The following is a 27,619-nucleotide window of genomic DNA, read 5'->3' as shown; positions in this document are numbered from 1 at the left end:
CCTGGGCTTTTGTTTGTTGGAAGATTTTTACTCACAGTTTCAATTTCAGTGCTTGTGATTGGTCTCTTCATATTTTCTATTTCTTCCTGGTTCAGTCTCATAAGTTGGGCATTTCTAAGAATTTGTCCATTTCTTCCAGGTTGTCCATTTTATTGGCATATAGTTGCTTGTAATAATCTTTCATGATACTTTGTATTTCTGCAGTGTCAGTTGTTACTTCTCATTTTTCATTTCTAATTCTATTGATCTGAGTCTTCTCCCTTTTTTTCTTGATGAGTCTGGCTAATGGTTTATCAATTTTTTTATCTTCTCAAAGAACGAGCTTTTAGTTTTATTGATCTTTGCTATCATTTCCTTCATTTCTTTTTCATTTATTTCTGATATGACCTTTATGATTTCTTTCATTCTGCTGAGTTTGAGGGGTTTTTTTGTTCTTCTTTCTCTAATTGCTTTAGGTGTAAGGTTAGGTTGTTTATTTGAAATGTTTCTTGTTTCTTAAAGTAGGATTTTATTGCTGTAACCTTCCCTCTTAAAACTGCTTTTGTTGCATCCCATAGGATTTGGGTTGTCATGTTTTCATTGTCATTTGTTTCTAGGTGTTTTTTGATTTTCTCTTTGATTTCTTCAGTGATTGCTTGGTTATTAAGTAGTTTGTTGTTAAGCCTCCATGTGTTTGTATTTTTTACAGATTCTTTTCCTGTAATCGTTATCTACTCTCAGAGCATTTTGGTTGGAAAAGATACTTATTATGATTTCAATTTTCTTAAATTTACCACGGCCTGATTTGTGACCCAAGATATGATCTATCCTGGAGAATGTTCCATGAGCACTTGAGAAGAAAGTTTATTCTGTTATTTTTTAGTGGAATGTCCTATAAATATCAATTAAGTCCATCTTTTAAAATGTATTATTTAAAGCTTGTGTTTCCTTATTTATTTTCATTTTGGATGATCTGTCCATTGGTGAAAGTGGAGTGTTAGAGTTCCCTACAAGACTGTGTTACAGTCGATTTCCCCTTTTATGGCTGCTAATATTTGCCTTATATATTGAGGTGCTCCTATGTTGTGTGCAAAACTAAATACAATTTTTATATCTTTTTCTTGGATTGATCTTTGATCATTATGTGGTGTCCTTCTGTGTCGCTTGTAATAGTCTTTGTTTAAAGTTTATTTTGTCTGATATGAGAATTGCTACTCCAGCTTTCTTTTGATTTCCATTTGCATGGAATATCTTTTTCCATCCCCATATTTCAGTCTGTGTGTGTCTCTAGCTCTGAAGTTCGTCTCTTGTAGACAGCATATATATGGGTCTTGTTTCTGTATCCATTCAGTCAGTCTGTGTTTTTTGGTTGGAACATTTAATACATTTACCTTTAAGGTAATTATCTATATGTATGTCCCTATTACCATTTTCTTAATTGTTTTGGGTTTGACATTGTAAGTCTTTTCCTTCTTTTGTGTTTCCTGCCTAGAGAAGTTCCTTTAGCATTTGTTGTAAAGCTGGTTTGGTGGTGCTGAACGCTCACAGCTTTTGTTTGTCTGTAAAGGTTTTAATTTCTCCATGAAATCTGAATGAGATCCTTTCTGGGTAGAGTAATCTTTGTTGTAGGTTTTCCCCTTTCATCAGTTTAAATATGCCCTGCCACTCCCTTATGGCTTGCAGAGTCTCTGCTGAAAGTTCAGCTCTTAACTTTATGGGGATTCCCTTGTATGTTATGTTTTGTTTCTCCCTTGCTGCTTTTAATATTTTTTCTTTATATTTAATTTTTGATAGTTTGATTAATATGTGTCTTGTCATGTTTCTTCTTGCATTTATCCTGTATGGGACTCTCTGTGCTTCCTGGACTTGATTATTTATTTTCTTTCCCATATTAGGGAAGTTTTGAACTGTAATCTCTTCAAGTATTTTCTCAGTGCCTTTCTTTTTCTCTTCTTCTTCTGGGACTCCTGTAATTCAAATGTTGGTGCATTTAATGCTTTCCCAGAGGTCTCTGAGACTGTCCTCAATTCTTTTCATTCCTTTTTCTTTTTTCTGCTCAGTAGTTATTTCCACTATTTTATCTTCCAGGTCACTTATCTGTTCTTGTGCCTCAGTTTTTCTGCTATTGATCCCTTCTAGAAAATTTTTAATTTCATTTATTTTGTTGTTCATCACTGTTTGTTTGATCTTTAGTTCTTCTAGGTCCTTGTTAAACTTTTCTTGTATTTTCTCCAATCTCTTTCCTCAATTTTGGGTCATCTTTATTATCATTTTTCTGAATTCATTTTCAGGTAGACTGTTTATTTCCTCTTAATTTGTTAGGTCTGGTGGTCTTTTACTTTGCTCCTTCTTCTGCTGTGTGTTTCTCTGTCTTCTCATTTTGCTTAACTTCCTGTGCTTGGGGTCTCCTTTTTGCAGGCTGCAGGTTCGTAGTTCCCATTGTTTTTGGTGTCTGCCCCCAGTGGCTACGGTTGGTTCTGTTGGCTGTTTAGGCTTCCTGGTGGAGGGAACTAGTGCCTGGATTTTGGTGGATGAGGCTGGATCTGTCTTTCTGTTGGGCAGGTCCATGTCTGGTGGTGTGTTTTGGGGTGTCTGTGGCATTATTATTATTTTAGGCAGCCTCTCTGCTAATGGGTGGTATTGTGTTCCTATCTTACTTGTTGTTTGGCATAGCGTGTCCAGCACTGTATCTTGCTGGTCTTTGAGTGGAGCTTGGGCTTGACGTTGAGACGGAGATCTCTGGAAGATTTTCACCATTTGATATTATGTGGAGTGGGGAAGTCTTTTATGGACCAATGTCCTGAACTTGGCTCTCCCACCTCAGAGGCACAGGCCTTATGCCTGGCTGGAGCAACATTAGCCTGTCATCCACGTGGCTCAGAATAAAAGGGAGAAAAAATAAAGAAAGAAAGGAAGAAAAAATAAAATATAATAAAATAAAATTTAAAAGTTTTTTAATAAAAACATAATTACTTAAAAAAATTTAAAAGTAATTTTAAAAAAGAAAGTAAGGAAGAAGAGAGCAACCAAACCAAAAAACAAATCCACCAAATGATAACAAGTGCTAAAAACTATACTAAAAAAAAAAAAAGAAAAAAGACAGACTGAACCCTAGGACAAATGGCAAAAGTAAAGCTATACAGACAAAATCACACACAGAAGCATACACTTACACACTCACAGAAAGAGAAAATGGGAAAATACATATATATATATATATATATATATATATATATATATATATATATATATACATATATATAGTTGCTCCCTTTGCCTTATTTTTTATCTCTAAGAGGAAACATCCAGTCTTTCACCATTAAGTTTAATGTTATCTGTTGTTTTATATGTAGATGCTCTATATGAGATTGAGGAAGGTCTTCTGTATTTATTTTGTAGTGAGAGTTTTTATCCTACATGGTTATTGAAGTTTGTCAAATGTTTTTTATGCAACATTTAAAATTACCATATGATATTTTTCTTTATCAGTCTGTTGATATGAATGATTACATTGATTGTCTTTTAATCAAAATATAGTTGATGATGGATTTCCCTGGTGGCACAGTGGTTGAGAGTTTGCCTGCCGATACAGGGGACACGGGTTCATGCCCTGGTCTGGGAGGATCCCACATGCCACGGAGAAACTGGGCCCATGAGCCGTGGCTGCTGAGCCTATGTGTCTGGAGCCTGTGCTCTGCAATGGGAGAGGCCACAGCAGTGAGATCCCATGTACTGCAAAAAAAAAAAAAAGTATATATATATGTGTGTGTGCGTGTGTATATATATATATATAGTTGATGTATAATATTATATGTTACATGTATACATGTAGTGATTTACAATTTTTAAAGGTTGTATTCCATTTATAGTTATTATAAAATATTAACTATATTCCCCATGTTGTACAATATATCCTTGTAGCTTATGATTCATTTTTCAAATATCAAACCAGACTTTATATGGAAAAATCCAACTTTCTTGTAGTATGTTACTCCTTTTATACATTTTTAGATTGTATTGATAAAATTTTCCTGAGAATTTTTGTGTAAGTTCAGGAGAAATATCAGTTTGCATTTTTTTTCCTCTCCTATCTTAGTCTGATTTTGGTGTCGGGATATACTGGTCAGCATTCTCCTGAGGAACAGAACCAATAAGGTGTGCATATATAGAGAAAAAATTTATTTTTAGGAATTGGCACATGTGATTATAGACCAGCAAGTCCAAAATCTGCAGGGTAGGCCATCTGGCTTGAGACCCAGAAAACAGCCAATATTTCTATTCAGGTTCAAAATCATATGCTGCAGAATTTCTTCTTGTTCATAGGAGGTATTTTTTTCTCTTCAGTTTATTGGATGAGACCTACTCACATTATGAAGGGCAATCTATTTTACTCTACTCAAACTCCACTGATAAATGTTAATTTCATTCCCCCCCAAAAGCACTCACAGAAACATCCAGTGTTATGTTTGACCAAATATCTGGACACCATGGTCCAGCCAAGTTAACACATAAAATTTATAATCACACAGGGTAATAATGCCTTCTTAAAATGAGTTGGGAAATGTTTTCTCCTCTTCTATTTTATGGAAGATATTTTCTAAACTTGGTGTTAATTATTCTTTGAATATTTGGTAAAAATTTCCAATGAAACCATCTGGACATGGAGATCTATTTTGGGGGAGTAATTTAATTAAACATTTAACTTATTTAATAGTTATAGCATTTTCCAGGTTATCTATTTCAGTTGGGAAGTTTGTGTTTTTTTAAGAAATTGGTTCATTTCTTGTAAATTATTGAATTTATAAGTATTATTTTCTAATTATCATTTAATGGACATAGAATATGTTTTATGGCCGTTTTCCATTCTTGATATTGGTGATTTGTGCTCTTTTTCTATTTTTGTAATGCTGCTAAAAGTTTGCCAATTTTATTGATTTGTTTAGAATTAAGTTTTGTTTTATTAATTTTCTCCATTGTGGTTCTCTATTCAATTTTATTTATATGTGCTTTTGTATTTATTATTTCTTTCCAACTGTTCGCTTTGGGATGTTTTTGTTCTACTTCCACTTTCTTGCAGTAAAAACTAAGAATTGAGATTGTTACTGTTTTCTAATATAAGCATTTTGTGTCATAAGCTTTTTTCTCACTACTACTTTGGCTGTATCCCACAAATTTTGTTATGTTTTATATTCACTTTCATTCATTTCTTTCAAATCCTTTGTTATTTTCTCTTTGATCTATATACTCTATTTAGACATTTTTTGCTTAATTTCCTTGTGTTTGGAGATTTTATCATTGTCTATTATTGATTTCTAGTTTGATTTCATTTTTATCAGAGAGCACTCTATATGATACCAATTCTTTTAAATGTTTTAAGAATAGTAATATGACCTAAAATGTAGTCTAGCTTGATGACTGTTTCACAAGTGCTTGAAAAGAATGTGTAGTAGAATGAAATGTTCTATAAATGTCAATTAGATTCTTTTGGGTCTTGTTATTGTCCTGTTCTTCTAGATCCTTGAAAATTTCCTGATTAATAATTATATCAATTTCTGAGAGTGGACTACAGAAGTCCCCATCTAAAATTAAAGATTTGCCTATTTCTCATTTCATCTCTAACAACTTTGCTGTATGTATCTTGGAGTCCTGGTGTTTTGTAAATACTCATACTGAATTGCAAATATGTGCTTGGAGAATTGATGCTAGCTTAGTTAAGTACTTAATAATAGTATTTGCTTATTTGATATTTATATATCAACTCCCTTTCTTCAATACTTTTTGCATGAAATGCCTCTTTACATTCTTTTGCTTTCAACCTACCTCTGGCATTAGGTTTAAAGTGAATTTCTTATAGATAGCATACAGTTGGGACAGTTGTGTGGATTTTGAGCCACTCCAAAAAATTCTGTCTTTTAGTTGTTGTATTTAGATCATTTGCATGTAAAGTAATTACTGGTATATTAGCTTCTATATCTGCTATTTTATTTTCTGTTTGTTCTCTCCTTTCCTCATTCTTCTATGGGCTGCTTGTATCTTTTTTAGAGTTCCATTTGGATTCACCTATTTTAGTACATAGGCTTGTTCTATTTTCTTTGTGGTTGATCTAGGTATTATAATACATATACATACATAACTTATCACAGCCTAGAGGTGTTAAAGTATTAAAACTTCAAGAAAAGTTACTTCCATTAGATTTCTTTTTCTTCTCAATTTAAACATTTAATTTATGAATTATTTATTTATGTGCACTGAGCTCCATATCAGACAGTGTTATTATCTTTTCAACTATAAACTATGATTAAATGAATTCAAGAGGTGGAGGAGATAAGGATGGTGGAGTAGGAGGATGGTGAGATCACCTCCCCCCATGAACACATCAAATATATGTCTACATGTGGAACAACTCACAATAAAAACAAACTGAAGACTGGAAGAAAGATCTTTCTACAACCAAGGTTGTAAAGAAAGAGCCAAGTGGAGTTGGGTAGAAAGGAAGGAGAAGTGATCAGGCTGGGACATATGGTCCTAGAAGGGGACATAGAAGAAGAGAGGGAAAACATGGGCTTGGAAATCTTCTGTGGTGAGTGAAGGGTTTGAGCCACATATAGGGCACCCCAACACTGAGGTCCAACACCAGGCAGATGATTCCCCTTAGCTGGTTTGAAAATCAGTGGGACTTACAGGAAGCCTGAAAGAAACTGAGACTCCACTCACGAAGAATGTGTGCACATTGTTGCTTACTCCTGGGAACAAGGTAGAAGAGGCAGAATTAAATTGCTTGGGGCTCAGACTAGTTACCTATGACTGCAGCACTGCAAGCCCTGGCCTGCACCGGGTGTCTGCTCCAACCCCTCATGTTCCAGCACAGTTTGACAAAGGCTGCCTTTTCCAAGGAGAGTGCATACTTGGAAGGGACAGAGCCAGCTTGGAACCAGCACTACATCCAAATGCGGCAAGAGTGAACCTAGTTGGCATGTATGGAGCTGGCAAATCAGAAGCTGTCTGGAGCTCTCACTGGCATACTGGGACTTCCCAGTGCATGCCCCAGCCTGCACCTGGCAGTGACTCCAGCCCCTCTTGCTTCAGAGCTACTTATTTCTGGGAGAAAGGCACCATTTCCAGGAGGGAGAAGAGTGCACACTTAGAGGTAAAAGAACCACCATAGCCCTGACACTCAAGGCTTGGGCACCAGCACCTTCAGCACTGATCTTACTGATCCTGTCCCCATACGGTGGTGACAGCCAGTGAGCATAGGAGTAGCTCCTGTTTTAACTTGGCTCTAGCTTTAGCCACTCCATCTCCAGTACCATATCCCACGAAGGTGATAGGTAGCATCATGCCACATGGGGAGAGGTGATCCATACTCACTTCATATCCAACTATACCACCAAGTACTAGGCACATGAAGACTGCATAGGGATCCTCCCACATTAGGACAACGCTTCAAGAGCAGAATAGATAACTGTTCAACCTAATTTCATAGAGACAGATCAAATTGAAAAATATGAGGAGACAGAAGAATTTGTTTCAAATAAAAGAACAGAGAAAATCCCTAAAAAAATACTAATGAAACAGAGATAAATAATTTGACTGATAAAGAGTTCAAAGCCTTAATATTAAGAATGCTAACTGAACATAGGAAAAGAATAAATGAACACAATGAAAATTTTTACAAGAAACTAGAAAATATAAAGAGAATAAAAGTTGGGGGCTTCCCTGGTGGCACAGTGGTTGAGAGTCCGCCTGCTGATGCAGGGGACGTGGGTTCGTGCCCTGGTCCAGGAGGATCCCACATGCCACAAAGCAGCTGGGCCCATGAGCCATGGCCACTGAGCCTGCGCATCCGGAGCCTGTGCTCCACAGTGGGAGGGGCCACAATGATGAAAAGCCCACATACCGCAAAAAAAAAAAAAAGTTGGAACTGAAGAATACAATAGCTGAAATGAAAAACACACTAGATGGAATGAACTACACACTAGGTGATACAGAAAAAATGGTCTGTAAGATAGGATAATGGAAAGCATCCAATTAGAAAAGCAAAAAGATAAATAAATTTTACAAAATGAGGGCAGTTGGGACTTCCATGGCAGCCCAGTGGTTAAGACTCCACGTTTCCAATGCAGCTGGTGTGGGTTCAATCCCTGGTTGGGGATCTAAGATCCCACATGCCACATGGAATGGCAAATTTTTTTTTAAATATTTAAAAATGTGGGCTTCCCTGGTGGCGCAGTGGTTGAGAGTCTGCCTGCCGATGCAAGGGACATGGGTTCATGCCCCGGTATGGGAAGATCCCACATGCCATGGAGTGGCTGGGCTTGTGAGCCATGGTCACTGAGCCTGCCCATCCAGAGCCTGTGCTCCGCAATGGGAGAGGCCACAACAGTGAGAGGCCCACGTACTGCAAAAAAATAAATAAGTAAAAATAAAATAAAATAAAAATGAGGTCAGTTGAAGAGATCTCTGGGAAAACAAGCACACCAACATTTGTATAAATGGGACCCCAGAAGAATAAGAAGATAGAGAAAGAGATTGAAACTGTATTTGATGAAATTATGGTGGAAAACTTCCCAAACCTGAAGAAAGGAACAGATTTCCAGGTACAGGAATCACAGAGTCTGAAACAAGATAAACTCAAAGAGATCAACATGAAGACATATCACAATTAAACTGGCAAAAGTTAAAGACTTTTAAAGGCAGCAAGAGAAAAACAGAGCATCAAGAAAAGGGAATCCTGGTCAAGATGGCAGAATAGGAAGACCCGAGGTTCACCTCTCCTCACAAGCACATCAAGAATACATCTGCAAATGGAACAATTTGCACAGAACACCTGCTAAACACTAACAGAGGACCTCAGACACCTAAAAGTTCAAGAAAAGACCTCTGCACAACAAGGTAAGGTGAAGGAGTCTCAGAAAGGGAAGAAAAAGAAAAGAAGAAATGAGATGGGACCCACATTCCTGGGGGCGGAGCTGAAGGAAGGGAGAGGTTACTGCACCTAGGGAGAGCCCCTCACCAACAAGATATGGATATGCAGAAATAGAAGGGGGGGACTTTGGGGGTTATTGGAAGGGCAGCAGATGGTCTGTGGCAGGTAGGACAGAGCAAGATTTGCACAGATGGTCTGTGCTAAAACACTGTGCACCCCAGCCTGAGAAGGGTGTCCACCAAGGCTGGTGGGGGCTGAGTGCTGAAGCATGGGATGAAGAGAGCAGATCCTGGGAGAGGACTGCTGTTGGCTGTATGGAGGTGGCCTGAAGGGACGGAGTGTGTAGATCAGCTGTGCCAAGACAGCCTGAGGGGATGGGTGAAGGAGCTCCACAGCCAGGACTGCTCCTGGAGGAAGCACAAATTGCCTTGGAAGTTAGGTGCCATTGTTGAGTGGAGCACAAGGGACAGGGTCTCCATCATGGGCTTCTCTCCCCACACACCAACCCCTGACTCTGTGGGCAATGGGAGGACTCCCACCAGAGCGAGTGCACCCCTGTCTATTGCTGCTTCCTGCCAGAACCTGCCCCTGCAGGCACTAGAGAGGGATCCCATCAGACCAAGCATGCACCACAGTCATTGACACCTTATCCCTCTCCCACCTAAGCAAGCAAGTGTGCCCCCATCTGTCACTGACTTGGCCCATTTTCACGTGGGCGAGCAACAGAATCCCAAGGGTGGCCCACAGAGAGGTGGGGCTGAAACCAAAGCTCAGCCCCAGGGGCTGTGCAACTAAGGAAGAGGAACTGAAATCTCCCCATGCAGCTGCACAAGCCATGGATTAAACCCCTGTGATTGGCTTGGTAAATCCAAGGTCTGTGGAAAATATGAATGAACAATGAGTGCTCCCACAACTAAGACCAGTATAGCTTTAGCAGCTGTGAAATTTGGAGGCAAGTACACACAAGAGTTGGGCCAAGTCAGAGTCTGAGCTACTCCACAATGCCCACACAGTGGGTGCAGAGACCTACCTAGAGGTCTTGGAGGGCCTCCTGAGGAGGTGGGGCTTACCTGTGGCTCACCATGTTGGCAAGGACCTTTATAGTGGAGACCTCAGGAAATATATGTTTTGTTTTGTTGGGGGTTTTATTATTATTATTTATTCTTTTTTTACTTTTTTGGTATATTTTTCTATGTTTATTTCTTTATTTTTTCTTTTCTGTTTGTTTTTGATGTTTTGTTTTTTTAAATTTTTGTTGTTTTTCTTTTTCTCGTCATTTGTGTGTGTTTTTTTTTTGTTTTCTTTGCATTTTTTAGTTTGTTTTATGTTTTTGTTTTGTTTCTATTTGTTCTGCTTTTGGGTTTTCTTTTTGTTTGGTTTGTTGTTTCCTGGTTTTTGTTTTCTGTTTTTTATTATTCATTTCTCTTGTTTGTTTTTGTCTTTGTTCGGTTTTGTTTTTATTATTTGCCTTGGCTTTTGTCTTTTTTTATTTTTTTAATTGACTGTGCTGTGTCTCTTGCAGGGTATTGGTTTCCTGGCCATGGGTCACAACTGAGCCCCAATGGTGGGAGCACTGAGACCAGGCCACTGGACCACCGGACAATTCCTGTCCCCTGGGAATATTGATTGTTATGAGCTCTCCCAGAATGCCCCATCTTGGTAGCAAGACGAGGCTCCAACCAACAGCCTGCAAGCTCCACTGTTGGACGCCTCAGTCCAAACAATAGGCAAGACAGGGACAGAGCCCCACCCATCAGCAAATAAGCTGCCTAAAGTTGCACTAAGCTCACAGATACCACACACACACACACACACACACACACACACAAAACCCTGATGCGGCTACCAGAAGGACAAGACCCAGCTGCACACACCAGAGGGCAGGCATCAGTACCCCCCACCAGTAAGCCAACACAAGCCCCTGGACCAACTTCACCTAACAAGGGGCAGACACCAGAAGCAAGAGGAACTACGACCCAGCAGCCTGTGGGAAGGAGACTGCAAACACATCAAGTTAGACAAAATGAGATGACAGAGGAATATGTTGCATATGGAGCAAGGTAAAAACCTAAAAGAACAAATAAATTAAGAAGAAATAGGCAATCTACCTGAAAAAGGATTTAGAATAATGATAGAAAAGATGATCCAAGACCTAGGGAAAAAAATGGAGGCACAGATCCAGAATATACAAGAAATGTTTAACAGAGACCTAGAAGGCTAAAGAACAAACAGTGATGAACAAAATGATAACTTCAATGAAAAATACACTAGAAGGAATCAATACTAGAATAACTGAGGCAGAAGAACAGATAAATGAGCTGGAAAATAGAAAGGTGGAAATAATTGACACAGAACAGAATAAAGAAATAAAAGAATGAAAAGAAAAGAGGACAGCCTCAGCGACCTCTGAGACAACATTAAACACACCAACATTAGAATTATAGGGGTCCTAGAAGAAGAAAAGAAGAAATTGTCTAAGAAAATATTTCAAGAGATTATAGTCAAAAACTTCCCTAACATGAGAAACGAAATAGTGACCCAAGTCCAGAAAGTACAGAGAGTCCCTAACAGGATAAACCCAAGGAGAAACATGCCAAAACACATGTTAATCAAACTAATAAAAATTAAGTACAAATAAAAAATTAAAACAGCAAGGGAAAAGCAACAAATAATATATAAGGTAATCCCCATAAGGTTATCAGTGGATTTTTCAGCAGAAACTCTTCAAGCCAGAAGGGAGTGACATGATATATTTAAAGTCATGAAAGAGAAAAAACTACAGCCAAGAATATTCTACACAGCAAGGTTCTCATTCATATTTGACAGTGAAATAAAAAGTTTTACAGACAAGCAAAAGCTAAAAGAATTCAGCACAACCAAACCAGCTTTACAACAAATGCTAAAGGACCTTCTTAAAGCGGGAATCACAAGAGAAGAAAAAGACTTACAAAAACAAACCCAGTCAATAAAGAAACTGGCAATAGGAACATGCATATCAATAATTACATTAAATGAAGTGGATTAAATGCTACAACCAAAAGACACAGATTGGTTGAATGGATACAAAACCAAAACTTGTACATATGTTATCTACAAGAGACCCACTTCACACCCAGGGACACATACAGATGGAAAGTGAGGGGATGGAAATAGATATTCCATACAAATGGAAATCCTAAGAAAGCTGGAGTAGCAATACTCCAGAAAGCTGGAGTAGCAAAATAGATTTTATAATAAAGACTATTACAAAAGACAAGAAAGGACACTACATAATGATCAAGGGATCAATCCAAGAAGAAGAAAAAACAATTGTAAATATATATGCACTGAACACAGGAGCACCTCAATAAACAAGGCAAATGCTAACAACCATATAGGGGAAATCAACAGTAAAAAAATAATAGTGGTTGTTATTAGCATCCTACTTACACCAATGGATACATCATCCTAACAGAAAATCAACAAGGAAACACAAGCCTTAAATGACACATTAGACCAGATGGACTTAACTGATACTTAAAGAACGTTCCATCTGAAAGCAGCAGATTAAATTTTCTTCTCAAGTGCACATGGAATATTCTCCATCATACATCACATTGTGGGTCACAAATAGAGACTCCATAAATTTAAGAAAATTGAAATCATATCAAGCCTCCTTTCCAACCACAATGCTGAGATTAGAAATCAATTATAGGAAAAAAATTGTAAAGAACACAAACACATGGAAACTAAACACTATGTTACTAAATAATAAAGGATCACTGAGGAAATCAAAAAATACCTACAGACTAATGACAACAAAAACACAACAATCAAAAACCTATGGGATGCAGCAAAAGGAGTTCTAAGAGAGAAGTTTATAACAATACAGTTCTACCTCAGGAAACAAGAAAACTCTCAAATAAACAACCTAACCTTATACCTAAAGCAACTAGAGAAAGAACAAAAAATCCCTAAAGTTAGTATAAGGAAAGAAATCATAAAAATCAGAGCAGAAATAAATGAAATAGAGACAAAGAAAAAAATAGCAAAGATCAATGAAACTAAAAGCTATTACTTTGAGAAGATAAACAAATTTGATAAACCTTTAGACAGACTCATCAAGAAAAAAAAAGGGAGAGGATTCAGATCAATAAAATTAGAAGTGAAAAAGAAGTTGCAATGGACACCATATAAATACAAAGGATCATTAGAGTTTACTACAAGAATATATACACAAATAAAATGTACAAACTAGAAGAAATGGACAAAATCTTAGAAAGCTGCAACTTTTAAGACTGAACCAGGAATAAATAGAAAATATGAACAGACCAAACACAAGAACTGAAATTGAAACTGTGAAAAAAATCTTGCAACGTACAAAAGTCCAGGCCCAGATGGCTTTACAGGCAAATTCTATCAAACATTTAGAGAAGAGTTAATACATACACTTCTGAAACTCTTCCAAAAAAATTGCAGAAGAAGGAACACTCCCAAGCTCATGCTATGAGGCCACCATCACCCTGATATCAAAACCAGACAAGATATCACAGAAAAAGAAAATTAAAGACCAATATCACTGATGAACATAGAGGCAAAAATCCTCAACAAAATAGTAGCAAACTGAATCCAACAACACATTAAAAGGATCATACAGTATGATCAAGTGGGATTTATCCCAGGGATGCAATATATGCAATATATGCAAATCAATCAGTGTAATACACCATATTAACAAATTAAAGGAAAGAAATCATATGATGATATCAATAGATGCAGAAAAACTTTTGACAAAATTCAAAATCCATTTATGCTAAAAACTGTCCAAAAAGTGGGCATAGAGGGAACATACCTCAACATAATACAGGCCCTATATGACAAACCCACAGCAAACATCATTCTCAATGGTGAAAAACTAAAAGCATTTCCTCTAAGATCAGGAACAAGACACAGAAGTCCACTTTCGCCACTCTTATTCAATTTAGTTATGGAAGTCCTAGCCATGGTTACCAGAAAATAAAAATAAATAAAAGTAATCCAAATTGGAAAAGAAGCAGTAAAATTGTCACTGTTTGCAGATGATATGATACTATACATTAAAAATCCTAAAGATGCTATTAGAATACTACTAGAGCTCTTCAATGAATTTGGTAAAGTTACAGGATACAAAATTAGTACACAGAAATCTCTTGCATTCCTATACACTAAGAGTGAAAAATCAGAGAGATTAAGGAAAAAATCCCATGTACCATCACATCAAAAACAATAAAATACCTAAGAATAAACCTACCTAAGGAGGCAAAAGACCTGTGCTCAGAAAACTATGATACTGAAGAAAGAAATAAAAGGTGACACAAACAGATGGAGAAATTACCATGTTCTTGAATTGGAAGAATCAATAATGTCAAAATGACCACACTACCCAAGGGTATCTCCAGATTCACTTCAATGCTTATCAAATTACAAATGGCATTTTTTCACAGAAATAGAAAAAAAATTACAATTTGTATGGAAACACAAAAGGCCACGAATATCCAAAGCAGTCTTGAAAAAGCAAAATGGAGCTGGAGGAATCATGCTCCCTGGCTTCAGACTATACTAAAAAGCTACCATCGGGCTTCCCTGGTGGCACAGTGGTTGAGAATCTGCCTACCAATGTAGGGGACACAGGTTCAAGCCCTGGTCTGGGAAGATCCCACATGCCGCGGAGCAACTGGGCCCGTGAGCCACAGCTACTGAGCCTGCGCGTCTGGAGCTTGTGTTCTGCAACACGAGAGGCCACGACAATGAGAGGCCCACGCACCGCGATGAAGAGTGGCTCCCGCTCGCCGCAACTAGAGAAAACCCTCACACAGAAATGAAGACCCAACACAGCCTAAATAAATTAATTAATTAAAAAAAAGCTACCATCATCAAAACAGTATGGGACTGGCATTAAAAAAAGAAATATAGAATAATGGAACAGGATAGAAAGTCCAGAGATAAACCCACATCACTTATGGTGATCTAATCTATGACAAAGGAGGTAAGGGTATGCAATGGAGAAAAGACAGTCTCTTCAATAAGTGGTGCTGGGGAAACTGGACAGCTACATGTAAAAGAATGAAATTAGAGCACAGCTTAACCCCATACAAAAAATAAACTCAAAATGGATTAAAGACCTAAATATAAGGCTGGGTAATATAAAACTCTTAGAGGCAAACATAGGCAGAACAGGGCTTCCCTGGTGGTGCAGTGGTTGAGAGTCTGCCTGCTGATGCAGGGAAAACGGGTTCATGTCCAGGAAGATCCCACATGCCATGGAGTGGCTAGGCCCATGAGCCATGGCCGCTGAGCCTGTGCGTCCAGAGCCCGTGCTCCACAATGGGAGAGGCCACAACAGTGAGAGGCCTGTGTACCGAAAAAACAAAAAAACAAACAAAAAACACAAAACAACAAAGCATAGGCAGACATAAATAGCAGCAAGATCTTTTTGGACCCACCTCCTAGAGTAATGAACACAAAAATAAACAAATGGGACCTAGTTAAACTTGAAAGCTTTTGCACAGCAAAGGAAATCATAAAGAAGACAAAAAGACAACCCATAGAATGGGAGAACATATTTGCAAATAAAGTGACCAACAAAGGATTAATCTCCAAAATATATAAACAGCTCATGCGGCTCAATATCAAAACAAACAAAGAAACAGGCTTATATATTGAAGTGCTCCTGTGTTGGGTGTATATATGTTTACAATTGTTATATCTTCTTCTTGGATTGATCCCTTGATCATTATGTAGTGTCCATCCTTGTCTCTTGTAATAGTCTTTAGTTTAAAGTCTATTTTTTCTGGTATGAGTATTGCTACTCCAGCTTTCTTTTGGTTTCCATTTACATAGGATATCTTTTTCCATCCCCTCACTTTCAGTCTGTGTGTGTCGATAGGTCTGAAGTGGGTCTCTTGTAGACAGCATATATACGGGTCTAGCTCTTCTATTCATTCAGCCAATCTATGTCTTTTGGTTGGAGCATTTAATCCATTTACACTTAAGATAATTATTGATATGTATGTTCCTACTGTTATTTTCTTAATTGTTTTGGATTTGTTTTTGTAGGTTTTTTCTTTCCTTCTTTTGTTCTCTTTTCTTTTGATTTGATGACTATATTTAGTGTTGTGTTTTGCTTGTTTTGTGTGTGTGTGTGTGTGTGTGTATCTACTGTAGATTTTTGGTTTTCATTTTCCATGAGGTTTTGATATAGCAGTCTATATATAGAGAAGGTTGTTATAAGTTGCTGGTCAATCTTCCACCTAGAGAAGTTCTTTTATCATTTGTTGTGAAGCTGGTTTGGTGGTGCTGAATTCTCTTAGCTTTTGCTTGTTTGTTAAGCTTATGATTCTTTGTTGAATGTGAATGGGAACATTGCTGTGTAGAATATTCTTAGTTGTAGGGTTTTACCTTTCATCATTTTAAATATATCATGACATTCGTTTCTGGCCTGCAGAGTTTCTGCTGAAAATCAGCTGATAACCTTATGGGGATTCTGTTGTACAATATTTGTTGCTTTTCCCTTGTTGCTTTAAATACTTTGTCTTTGATTTTTGTCAGTTTGATTAACATGTGTCTTGGCATGTTCCTTCTTGGGTTCATCCTGTATGGGACTCTCTGTGATATCTGGGCTTAAGTGTTTCCTTTCTCATGTTAGGAAGCTTTTGGCTATAATATCTTCAAATATTTTCTTAGAGCCTTTCTCTTTTTCTTCTGTTTTTGGGACTCTTATAATGCAAATGTTGTTGCTTTTAATGTTGTCCAAGAGGTCTTTGAGACTGTCCTCATTTCTTTTCATTCTTTTTTCTTTATTCTGTTCTGTGGCAGTGACTTCCAGCACTCTGTCTTCCAGCTCACTTATTCCTTCTTCTGCCTTAATTATTCTGCTATTGATTCCTTCTACTGTATTTTTCATTGCAGTTATTTTATTGATCATCTCTGTTTGTTCTTTAATCTTCTAGCTCCTTTTTAAACATTTCTTGTATCTTCTCAATCTGTGCCTCCATTATTTTTCCTAGATTTTGGATTGTATTTGCTATCTTTACTCTGAATTTTCTTTTCTTTTTTTTTTTTGAGGTCAATGCCTATCTCCTCTTCATTTAATTGTTCTTGTGGGGTTTTATCTTCTTCCTTCGTTTGCAATATGCTTCTCTATTGTCTCATTTTGTCTAACATCTGTGTTTGTGGTCTCGTTTCTGCAGCCTGCAGGATTGTAGTTCTTCTTGTTTCTGGTGTCTGCCCCTGGTGGTTGAAGTTGGTTGAGGGGCTTATGCAGGCTTCCTGGTTGGGGGCACTTATGCCTGCCCACTGGTGGGTGGAGCTGTGACTTGTCCCTTTGGTGTACAGGGCTGTATCAAAGGGTGTGTTTTGAGGTAACTGTGAGCTCATTATGGCTTTAGGCTGCCTGTTTGCTGATAGATTGGGCTATGTTCCTGTCTTGCTAGTTGTTTGGCCTGATGCATTCCAGCTCTGTAGCCTGTTGGGTGGAGCTGGGTCTTGGTGCCAATACAAGGACCTCCAGGAGAGCTCACCCTGATCAATATTCCCTTGGGCTTCCACCACCAGTGTCCTTGCCCCCCTAGTGAGCTACAGCCAATCCCTGCCTCCCCATGTTGTACTCCATGACCCCAGGTAATTCTAGCCCCTGTCCCTATTGCTTTGTGCTGAGTCCCAGTGCATGTGAGGTCTTGTGTGCTCCCGCCATGTGTGGTGTCTGTGTTTCTCCCAGTCCTGTGAAGCTCCTGCTTTCAAACCCTAATGGCCTTCAAATCCAAATGCTCTGTGGGTTCTTCCTCCTAATGCCTGGCCCTCTGACTATCTTGGAGGGCTATTATTTATGTGGAAATGTCCCTGTGTAGCCTGCATGAATAAAATATTTTTTGGTTCAAAGGTTGTTCTTAGTATGGATGTCTGTCACCTCTTTCCTTGGTGTATGCTGGCCATTATCCCATTGATAGGAGGTCTGACTGATGTGGTGATCTGAGACTACACCGGATATTGAGCACAGCCTCCCCTTTGTTCTGTGATTGTCACTGCCCTGTTAGGGGCAGGATCTCTTCCCTAGTTGTTAGAGTAGAGGCCCCCAGATATGTTTCTGAGCTGTGTTTTTGATCTGCTGTGTGAGGCGGGTGGGATCACTCCCACTGGGAGAGAATGCACTGAGCTTTCCTCTTCTGGAGGTGTTCGCCTACGAGTCTACTCTGTTGTGTCACTTTTCACCCATTGTGCTGACTAACAACTTACACTGTCGTTGGCACTGCTCTCAGCCCCACTTTTACTGTGGATATTCCAGCACTTGGTCCTGGTATCTCTCGGGTGTTCTTTTAACCATGTCACCAGTGCAGACCAACAGAAGTCAGGTTCCAGGACTGCAGTAATCATGTACCTTGAACCACTGTGAGAGCTATGGAGGCAGCTCAGATTCTGGCCTGGTCCATTCACCGCATGTATGTGCCTACAAAGCCCACAGCTGCTAAAGCTAGACCCATCTCAGCTACAGGAGCACTTGTCCATTTGGATGTTCCACAAGTGCTAAGTTTACAAACCCAGAAGCAGAGCTGTAAATCTGCAGTTCCTGCATATGCAAGGAGAGTTTTCAGCACTTCTTCCTTTGTTGTATGTGCCCTGAGGCTCAGCTGTGGTTTCAGCCTCACCTCTGTGTGTGGGCCTCCCACAGGTGTCTGCTCCTGAGGCTGCTCCAGAGCACAGGCACTCATGCAGGTGGGCAGGAGCATTGGAGAGGGTGGCAGGCAGGGAGTATGGGCCCTCTAAGGCTGGTGGGCATGGAGGAGGAGGTGGTGGGTTGGCACACAGGCTTTCTTGGGCATAAGGGGCAGAGGAGGCAGTGGCAGGTGAGGTGCATGACACTGCTCAGGCAGGGGCCCCTCCTAGTGCCCATGGAAGCAGGGGCCAGCATGTAGTGAAGGGGCTGCAATGACAGCCTCACTCCTCGTGTGCCACTCAACAATAGCACTCCACTTCTATGGGTGTCTGGGCTTCCTCCACGAACATTCCTGGTTGTGGAGCTCCTTACTGCTGTCACTTCAGTTTGTCTCTTCTCAGCCAACAACAGTCCCCTACCTGAGTCTGCTCTCCAAACCCCACAATCTAGATCCAGCCCCTAACTGCACCATCAGGCACACATCTCAGGCTGGAGTGTGTAGGGCTGTGACATGGGCCATCTGTGTAGGTCTTACTCTGTCTTGCCTGCCACATACTGTTTGCTGCATACTCCTCCAAGCCCCTGAAGCTCCCTTTCTGTTCCAGCCTGTCTCCCCACCAGTTAGGGGGTTTCTATGGGTCCAGGAACCTCTCCTGCCCTTCAGTTTTCCCTCTAGGGTTGCAGTTCCCATTCTGACTCTTCTTTTCTTTACTTTTTTTTTTGCTTTCTTTAATCCTACCCAGTTGCCTAGGTGTTTGTCTTGTCCTTTTAGGTGTCCAAGGTCCTCTGTTAGGGTTCGGCAGGTTCTCTGTGAGAATTGTTCCATTTGTAGATGTATTCTTGATGTACTTGTGGGAAGAGGTGAACTTCACATCCTCCTATTCCACCATCTTGACTCCTTTCCCTGGAGCCTTAGTTTTATAGTCTATTTCATCTGATATGAGTATTGCTACCTCCAAATTCTTGTCGTTTTTGTTTGTATGAGATATCTTTTTCCATCCCATCACTTTCAGTTTGTGTATGTCTTTAACCTTGAAATAAGTCTCTAATAGGAAGCATATATGTTTTTTAATCCAATCATGCTGTCTTTTGATTGGAGCTTTTATTCCATTGACATTTAAAGTAATTATTGATATGTGTGCACTTATTGTCATGTTATTACTGGTTCTTCAGTTGTTTTTGTAGTTATTTTCTATCCATTTCTTCTTTTTATTTCTCCTGTTTTGTTCAATAATTTTCTTTGGGACTATACTTGGGTCTCTTTCTTTTTGATTTTGTGTATCTATTGTAAGTTTTTGATTTGTGGTACCATGAGGTTCATATATGTTGACACATGATTATATCTATGTTTTTCAACTGGTGGTTTTTAAGTTCTAACACATTCTAAAAGATCTACGTTTTTTACTTCCCTCCCCCACATTTTATGTTTTAATATCATATTTTACATTGTCATGCTTATCCCTTACCTGTTTATTATAGTTATATTGTCTTTTACATTTGTTTTGTCTTTTAATCTACATACTGGCTATTTCAGTAATCTTTATGCCTTAATATATGCTTGCCTCTCTTAGTGGGATTTTCCCTTTCCTATAGATTCTTACTTCTTTTCCATTTAGATAAGGCCCTTCAACATTTCTATTAAGGTAGGTTTAGTATTGATGAATTCTTTTAGTTTTTGCTTTTCTGAGAAGTTCTTTATCTCTCCTTCTATTTTAAATGACAGTCTTGCTGTGTAGAGTATCTTAGGTTGCAAGTTTTCCTCTTTCATCACTTTGAATATATCATGCTACTGCTTTCCGGCCTGCAATTTTTCTGCACAGAAATCAGCAGATAGTCTTATATAAGTTCCCATTTATATGACTCTTTGTTTTTCTCTTTTTCCTTTAGAATTATCTATCTTTAACTTTTGACATTTTAATTATGTGTCTTGTTTTGGTTCTGTTTGGGTTTATCTTGATTTGGACTCTCTATACTTCTTGTACCTGAATATATGTTTCCTTATTTAGGTTTGGACAGTTTCCAGCCATAGTTTCTTCAAATACAATTTTGAACCCCTTTTCTCTTCTCCTCCTGAAACCACTATAATGTGAATGTTACCACGCTTAATGCTATACCAAAGACCTCATAGATTGATTTCATTTTTTACTTGTCTTTCTGCTGTTTTGATTTAGTGATTTACATTATTTTATCTTTCAGATCACTTATGCTTTCTTCTGTATCATGTAGTGTGCTTTTTATTCCTTCTAGAGTGTTTTTTTGTTTTGTTTTGTTTTTTGTGTTACGTGGGCCTCTCACTGTTGTGGCCTCTCCCATTGTGGATGCGCAGGATCAGCGGCCATGGCTCACAGGCCCAGCTGCTCCACGGCATGTGGGATCTTCCCAGACCGGGACACGAACCCATGTCCCCTGTATCAGCAGGTGGACTCTCAACCACTGTGCCACCAGGGAAGCCCCTACAGTATATTTTTAATTGAAGGATAGTTAATTTATAATGTTGCATTAGTTTCAAGAGTGCAGCAAAATGATTCACACACACACACACACACACACACACACACACATATATATATATATATATATATTCATTTTGAGATTCTTTTCCTTTATAGATTATTACAAGATATTGAGTATAGTTTCCTATACTATAGGAAAGGACTTATACTGCACATCCTTGCTGTTTACCTATTTTGTATATAGTAGTGTGTATATGTTAATCCTGAACTCCTAATTTATCTCTAACCCCATCCCCTTTGGTAATCATAAGTTTGTTTTCTGTGTCTGTGAGTCTATTTTTGTTTTGTAAATAAGTTCATTTGTATAATTTTTTTAAGATTCCACATGTAAGTGATATCATATAATATTTGTCTTTGTCTAACTTACTTCACTTAATATAATAATCTCTAGGTCCCTCTGTGCTGGTGAAAATGGCATTAATTCATTCTTTTTATGGCAGAATAATATTCCATTGTGTGTGTGTGTGTGTATATATATATATATATATATATATATATATATATATGTATATATATATACACCACATCTTCTTTATTCATCTATAGATGGGCATTTATGCTGCTTACATGTCTTAGCTATTGTAAATAGTGCTGCAATGAAAGTTGGAGTACATGTATCTTTTAGGATTATGGTTTACTCTGGGACATATTCCCAGGAGTGGGATTGCTGGATCATATTGTAACTCTATTTTTAATTTTGTAAGGAACGTTCACACTGTTCTCCATAGTGGCTGCAACAATTTACATTCCCCTCAACAGTTTACGAGTGTTCCTTTTTCTCTAAACCCTACACAGCATTTATTTGTATGAAAACACAAAAGACCCAGAATAGCCAAAACAATCTTGAGAAAGAAGGAGTGAGCTGGATGAATCATGCTCCGTTACTTCAGACTATACTACAAAGCTACAGTATTCAAAACAATACAGTACTGGCACAAAAACCGACTAATAGATAAATGGAACAGGATAGAAAGCTCAGAAATAAACCTACTCACTTATGGTCAATTAATATAAGACAAAAAAGGCAAAAATATAAAACGGAGAAAGGACAGTCTCTTCCATAAATGGTGTTGGGAAAACTGGAAAGCTACATGTAAAAGAATGAAATTGGAATATTCTCTAACACCAGATACAAAAATAAACTCAAAATGGATTAAAGACCTAAATATAAGACTGGATACTATAAAACTCTTAGAGGAAAACATAGATAAAGCACTCTGACATAAATCACAGCAAGATCCTTTTGGACCCACCTCCTAGAGAAATGGAAATAAAAGCAAAAACAAACAAATGGGACCTAATTAAACTTAAGAGCATTTGCACATCAAAGGAAACCATAAATAAAATGAAAAGACAACCTACAGAATGGGAAAAAGTATTTGCAAATTATGAGACAAAAGGGATTAATTTCCAAAATATACAAACAGCTCATAAACTCAATATCAAAAAAAAAAGAAAAAATTAAAAAGTGACAGGAAAACCGAAATAGGCATTTCTCAAAAAAAGACATACAAATGGCCAACAGGCACATGAAAAGATGCTCAGCATTACTAATTATTAGAGAAATGCAAAGAAAAACTACAATGAGATATCACTGACACCAGTTAGATTGGCCATCATTAAAAGTCTACAAGAGTATAGTAGTGACTTTGCTTCAATCATATATCTAACACTGTGATAAACATTGTAGAAGACACAATGACATATAAGAGAAAGCTTATGCTGTCTATGGATTTATATTATCAATGGGCATATAAACCTGAGGCTGAATGACAAAAAATGTAAAGAAATTGTTTAAAGTACATTTTAAATACCTGCATAAGTAGAGGTATGCCATGTGTCTAAATGGGAAAATTTAATTTCATAAAGATGGTAATCATCTGCTAATTAATATCTAAAATCCAGTGCTATTCCAATTTAAATCACAATAACATTTATCATGAAAATTGATTCAAAAATGTATTTGGAAAATGTATATATATATATATATATATATATATATATATAATGCCTCCTAACACAGGAGGCATTACAGATTAGTACAGAAATAATATTTTATACAGTGTCATAATTTGGAACAACTGACTCTCCGTATGAAAAACAGCAAAATTAGGTGCCCACCTCACATATCTCACAAAATGAATTAAATATGCATCAAAGACGACAAAGTAAAATTTTAGAACTGTATATATTGTAATAGAAAGCATAAAGATATGTATATGTCAGTGTAAAGAAGGGTTTCTTTAATAAGACATAATTAGCACAAAACATACAGAAAATATTGATAAATTTGGCTACATTAAACCAAAACTCATTTGTGTGAAAAAATACTATAAACAAAATAAATATTTATATGAGGTTCTAGGATAAAATGTTTCCAATTCATAAGAAATACTTCCTATAAGCTAATAAGTAAAATAATATATATATAAAAACTGGCAAATGATAGGGATGGGCAATTAACAGATGAGGAAACCTGAATGAACAGTAATTGCAAGAAAGGGTCATCATCTTCATTATTAATCAGGAAAAGGCAAGTTAAAATAAAAATGAGGTACTTTTCAAAAACCGTATAGGACGGGCAATTAAAAAAAATAACAGCAAGAGGGTTGTAAATTGGTCAACAATTATGAAGGACAATTAGGAAAATACCTAGTAGATATGAAATGTGTATTGTCAACAATTTAACAATTCCACTCCAAGGTACATAAGATTAACTCCAGCACAAGTGTACAATGAAAACATTTACAAAAATATCTATTGCAGTACTATTTCCCAGAGTGGAAATTTTGGTGTGGGGAAACTAAAAGTATGCATTAAAAAGCATATGATGAATTACGAATTAAGCAGTGAAAATAATTGAACTAGAACCACATGTATCAATATTAGTGGATCTCAATAATAGTATTGAATGAGAAAATGAAGTTCCACAATAACGTATACTGTAAATAGTACTTAATTATTTTTATTTAAAAAAATTTATTTTCTATTGGAGTATAGTTGATTTAAAATGTTGTATTAGTTTTAGGTGTACAGCAAAGTGATTTGGTTATCTGTATACATATATATATTATTTTTCAGAACCTTTTCCCATATAGGTTATCACAGAGTATTGAGTAGAGTTCCCTGTGCTATACAGTATGTCATTGTTGATTATTTTATATATAGTACTGTGTATATGTTATATAATATACAGTATATATATAATTTATTCCCACCCCCACATTTTCCCTTTGGTAACCATAAGTTTGTTTTCTAAGTCTGTTTTAGTTTGTAACTAAGTTCACTTGTATGATTATTTTAGATTGCACAGACAAGTGATATCCTATAATATTTTTCTTTCTCTGACTTACTTCACTTAGTATGATAATCTCTTGGTCCATCCATGTTGCCTCAGATGGCATTATTTCATTCTTTTTTATGGCTGAGTAACATTCCAGTGTATATATGTACCACATCTTCCATATCCATTCATCTGTTGATGGACATTTAGGTTGCTTCCATGTCTTGGAGTTAAGTTTTAAAATAATAGTAAATATTGTGATATATTGATACATTTAAAACATTGAAATAGCGTGGGTAGATACAATTCACATTAACTTCAAGATAATGGATATAGTTGAAGGAGAAGCAAAAGCAATGAGATGATGAAAAGCATAAGAGGATTTAAACTGTGTTTGTAAGGTTTATTTATTTAAAAATCAAAAGAAAATATTTATATTTGTTAGACAGTGTCTGTCGGTGTTGGTTATATTAGTCACTATACTTTTCTGTATGTTTGAAATTTTACATAATTCTGAAATAAATAAAACTCGTATTTTGAAATTGGGTAACCTTGAGGTCAATTTGTGTCTTAACAATTCTGTACCACATTACTGAAATTCATTCAACTGCAATTTCTTTATTAGTAAAATGAGGGTGATATTATCTAATTTGTAGGATGTTGGTGAGAATCAAATGATATAAAGCATATAAAGCACCTGGCCCAGTACCAGATAGGAGTTTATTAAACGTTAATTAGCTTTCATTTCTACATCTACCATTACCCTAATTTGGCCAGTCTGATAATGCTATTAGAAAGGGTTAGGAGTTTAGCTTGACAAACTCACTGTTAAGTTCCCTTCTAGTGATTACTCCCTCAATTCTAAGTGTTTACAAACAATTAGTTTAATAATTAATCCTACAGTTTTACCAGAAACATGCATTTCAAGATTTCCTGACATCTATTGCCAGAATCCATTTTTCCACTTTTAAAAATCAATCCTTTTGTCAATATTGTTCTCCAGGCATCTCTCCAAATCCAATTTCCATTATTTCACCATCTTTCTTACAAAAAGCTTTTGACTATTTCGGAAAATCATATCCACATTCCAAAGCTGTAAGTTTATCCCACAAAAATATTCCAAGAATGTGACAATGGCTCTGAAGGAAGTTCCAAAGTTTGGAAGAGTATTCAAAATGTTTTGAACAATAGCAGCATCTCAGGACTAAATTTATAACTTCCTCAGGCTTTGCTTTTGATGGTAACAGTACTCGTACTATATCACGTTTCTAAATGTTAGAATTCTATTACTTTATTTTTCTTGCACTACTTTTCTAAACCCTGTTAGATGGTAAGATGTGCTACAGCAAATATTGTGTCGTTGTTCACTTTATTCTTTGTGTCTGAGAGAGTAGGCCTTCATGTAATTTTTATGTGCTAAATAAATAAATGAATGTCCTAGGTTTTCCTTTTCGTAGAATACTTCTTTACTTATTTTTTACTTCCTGCATACCCATGAATGACATACTGATTGACAGGGAGTACAATGGAAACATAACACCATCAGTAGTTCCCTGATAAAAAGGAAGCAATGTGTCCAACTGATTTTGTCTCCCTTAAGAGTCAAATCAATGCAGAAATTCCATAATTTTGATTCAAAGATCTAGAAGTTAGGGTCAAGTAATATTTGATTTGTTAACATTTCAAGACCCCCCACAGATGAAAAATTTTCAATCTTTGCAAAAATGCTTATCAAAATGTCAGATTTGGGATTGTCATAAGAGATAAGCCAAATATTGTCATAGACTCTGGAGAGGGAAACATATCAACACTTCACTCTCACTTCTTCCATGAAGATTAGGAAATCAACTGGAATAAATACATAAGAGGTTTTAGAACACATAAGTTCATTAGTAAAATAAATTCTTATTACCTGTATATACTGATAGTAATGAAATTTTTCTTTTAATAAGAAGTCGGGAAAGCCTCTAAAATTAATTTATATTTAGAAAACCTTTCCACACTATTTGAAAATCCAATACACAAAGATTGCTGAAAATTGTGCTCCAGTGAAAAATACCAGAGATTCTCCATTTCTCCTCATAGTTGTATCAATTTTTGCTTTATGTAATTTACAATTCTATTGCTAAATGTATGTGCATTTAGGATTATTATGTTCTGTCTACTTGGAGAATTGCAACATTTACCACTATGTAATGTTCCTCCTGATACCTGGTACTTTTCCTTGCTCTGAAATACACTGTGCCTTATATTGATAAAGCTACTCCAGTTTTCTTTGAAGTTGGATGGTAAATGTTTTTTTTTTATCCTGTTACCTTTAAAGTACCTATTATCATTATATGTAAAGTGAGTTACATAGGCAATAAATATAGACAGTAAACTATTTTATAGACAATAAATCATTTGGTCATTCTAAAAACTCCATTCTAACAATCTGTCTTTTAATTGATATATTTAAACCATATACATTTAATGCAAGTAATGATAATGTTTGAATGCTGTAGTTTTTGTTATAGTCCCGCAGGCCTCCAAGGCCCAGTTAAGTATTGTCAATCTTTTTCATATTCTTTAATTTAGATTGAATATTTTTTATTGATCTACCTTCAAGACAACTAAATCTTTCCATTCTCATCTCCATCCTGTTATTGAAGCAACTTAGTGAGTTTAATTTTGATTATTGTATTTTTAGTTCCCAATTGTTGTTTTGTTCTTTATATGTTCTATTTCTTTGCTAAGATTCTTTTTTTTTTTACATTTTTATTGGAATATAATTGCTTTACAGTGGTGTGTTAGTTTCTGATTTATAACAAAGTGAATCAGTTATACATATGTTCCCATATCTCTTCCCTCTTGCATCTCCCTCCCTCACACACTCCCTATCCCACCCCTCTAGGTGGTCACAAACCACCAAGCATATCACCTTGTGCTATGCAGCTGCTTCCCACTAGCTATCTATTTTACATTTGGTAGTGTATATATGTCCATGCCTCTCTCTCACTTTGTCAGAGATTACCATTCCCCTGCTCCATATCCACAAGTCCATTCTCTACTAGGTCTATGTTTTTATTCCTGTCTTACCCCTAGGTTCTTCATGACATTTTTTTTCTTAAATTCCATATATATGTGTTAGCATATGGTATTTGTTTTTCTCTTTCTGACTTACTTCACTCGGCATGACAGACTCTAGGTCTATCCACCTCATTACAAATAGCTCAATTTCATTTCCTTTTATGGCTGAGTAGAATTCCATT

This window comes from Tursiops truncatus, chromosome X (assembly GCF_011762595.2).
Source record: "Tursiops truncatus isolate mTurTru1 chromosome X, mTurTru1.mat.Y, whole genome shotgun sequence".
NCBI classification, from domain to species: domain Eukaryota; kingdom Metazoa; phylum Chordata; class Mammalia; order Artiodactyla; family Delphinidae; genus Tursiops; species Tursiops truncatus.
Note: the sequence above shows the minus strand (reverse complement) of the source record.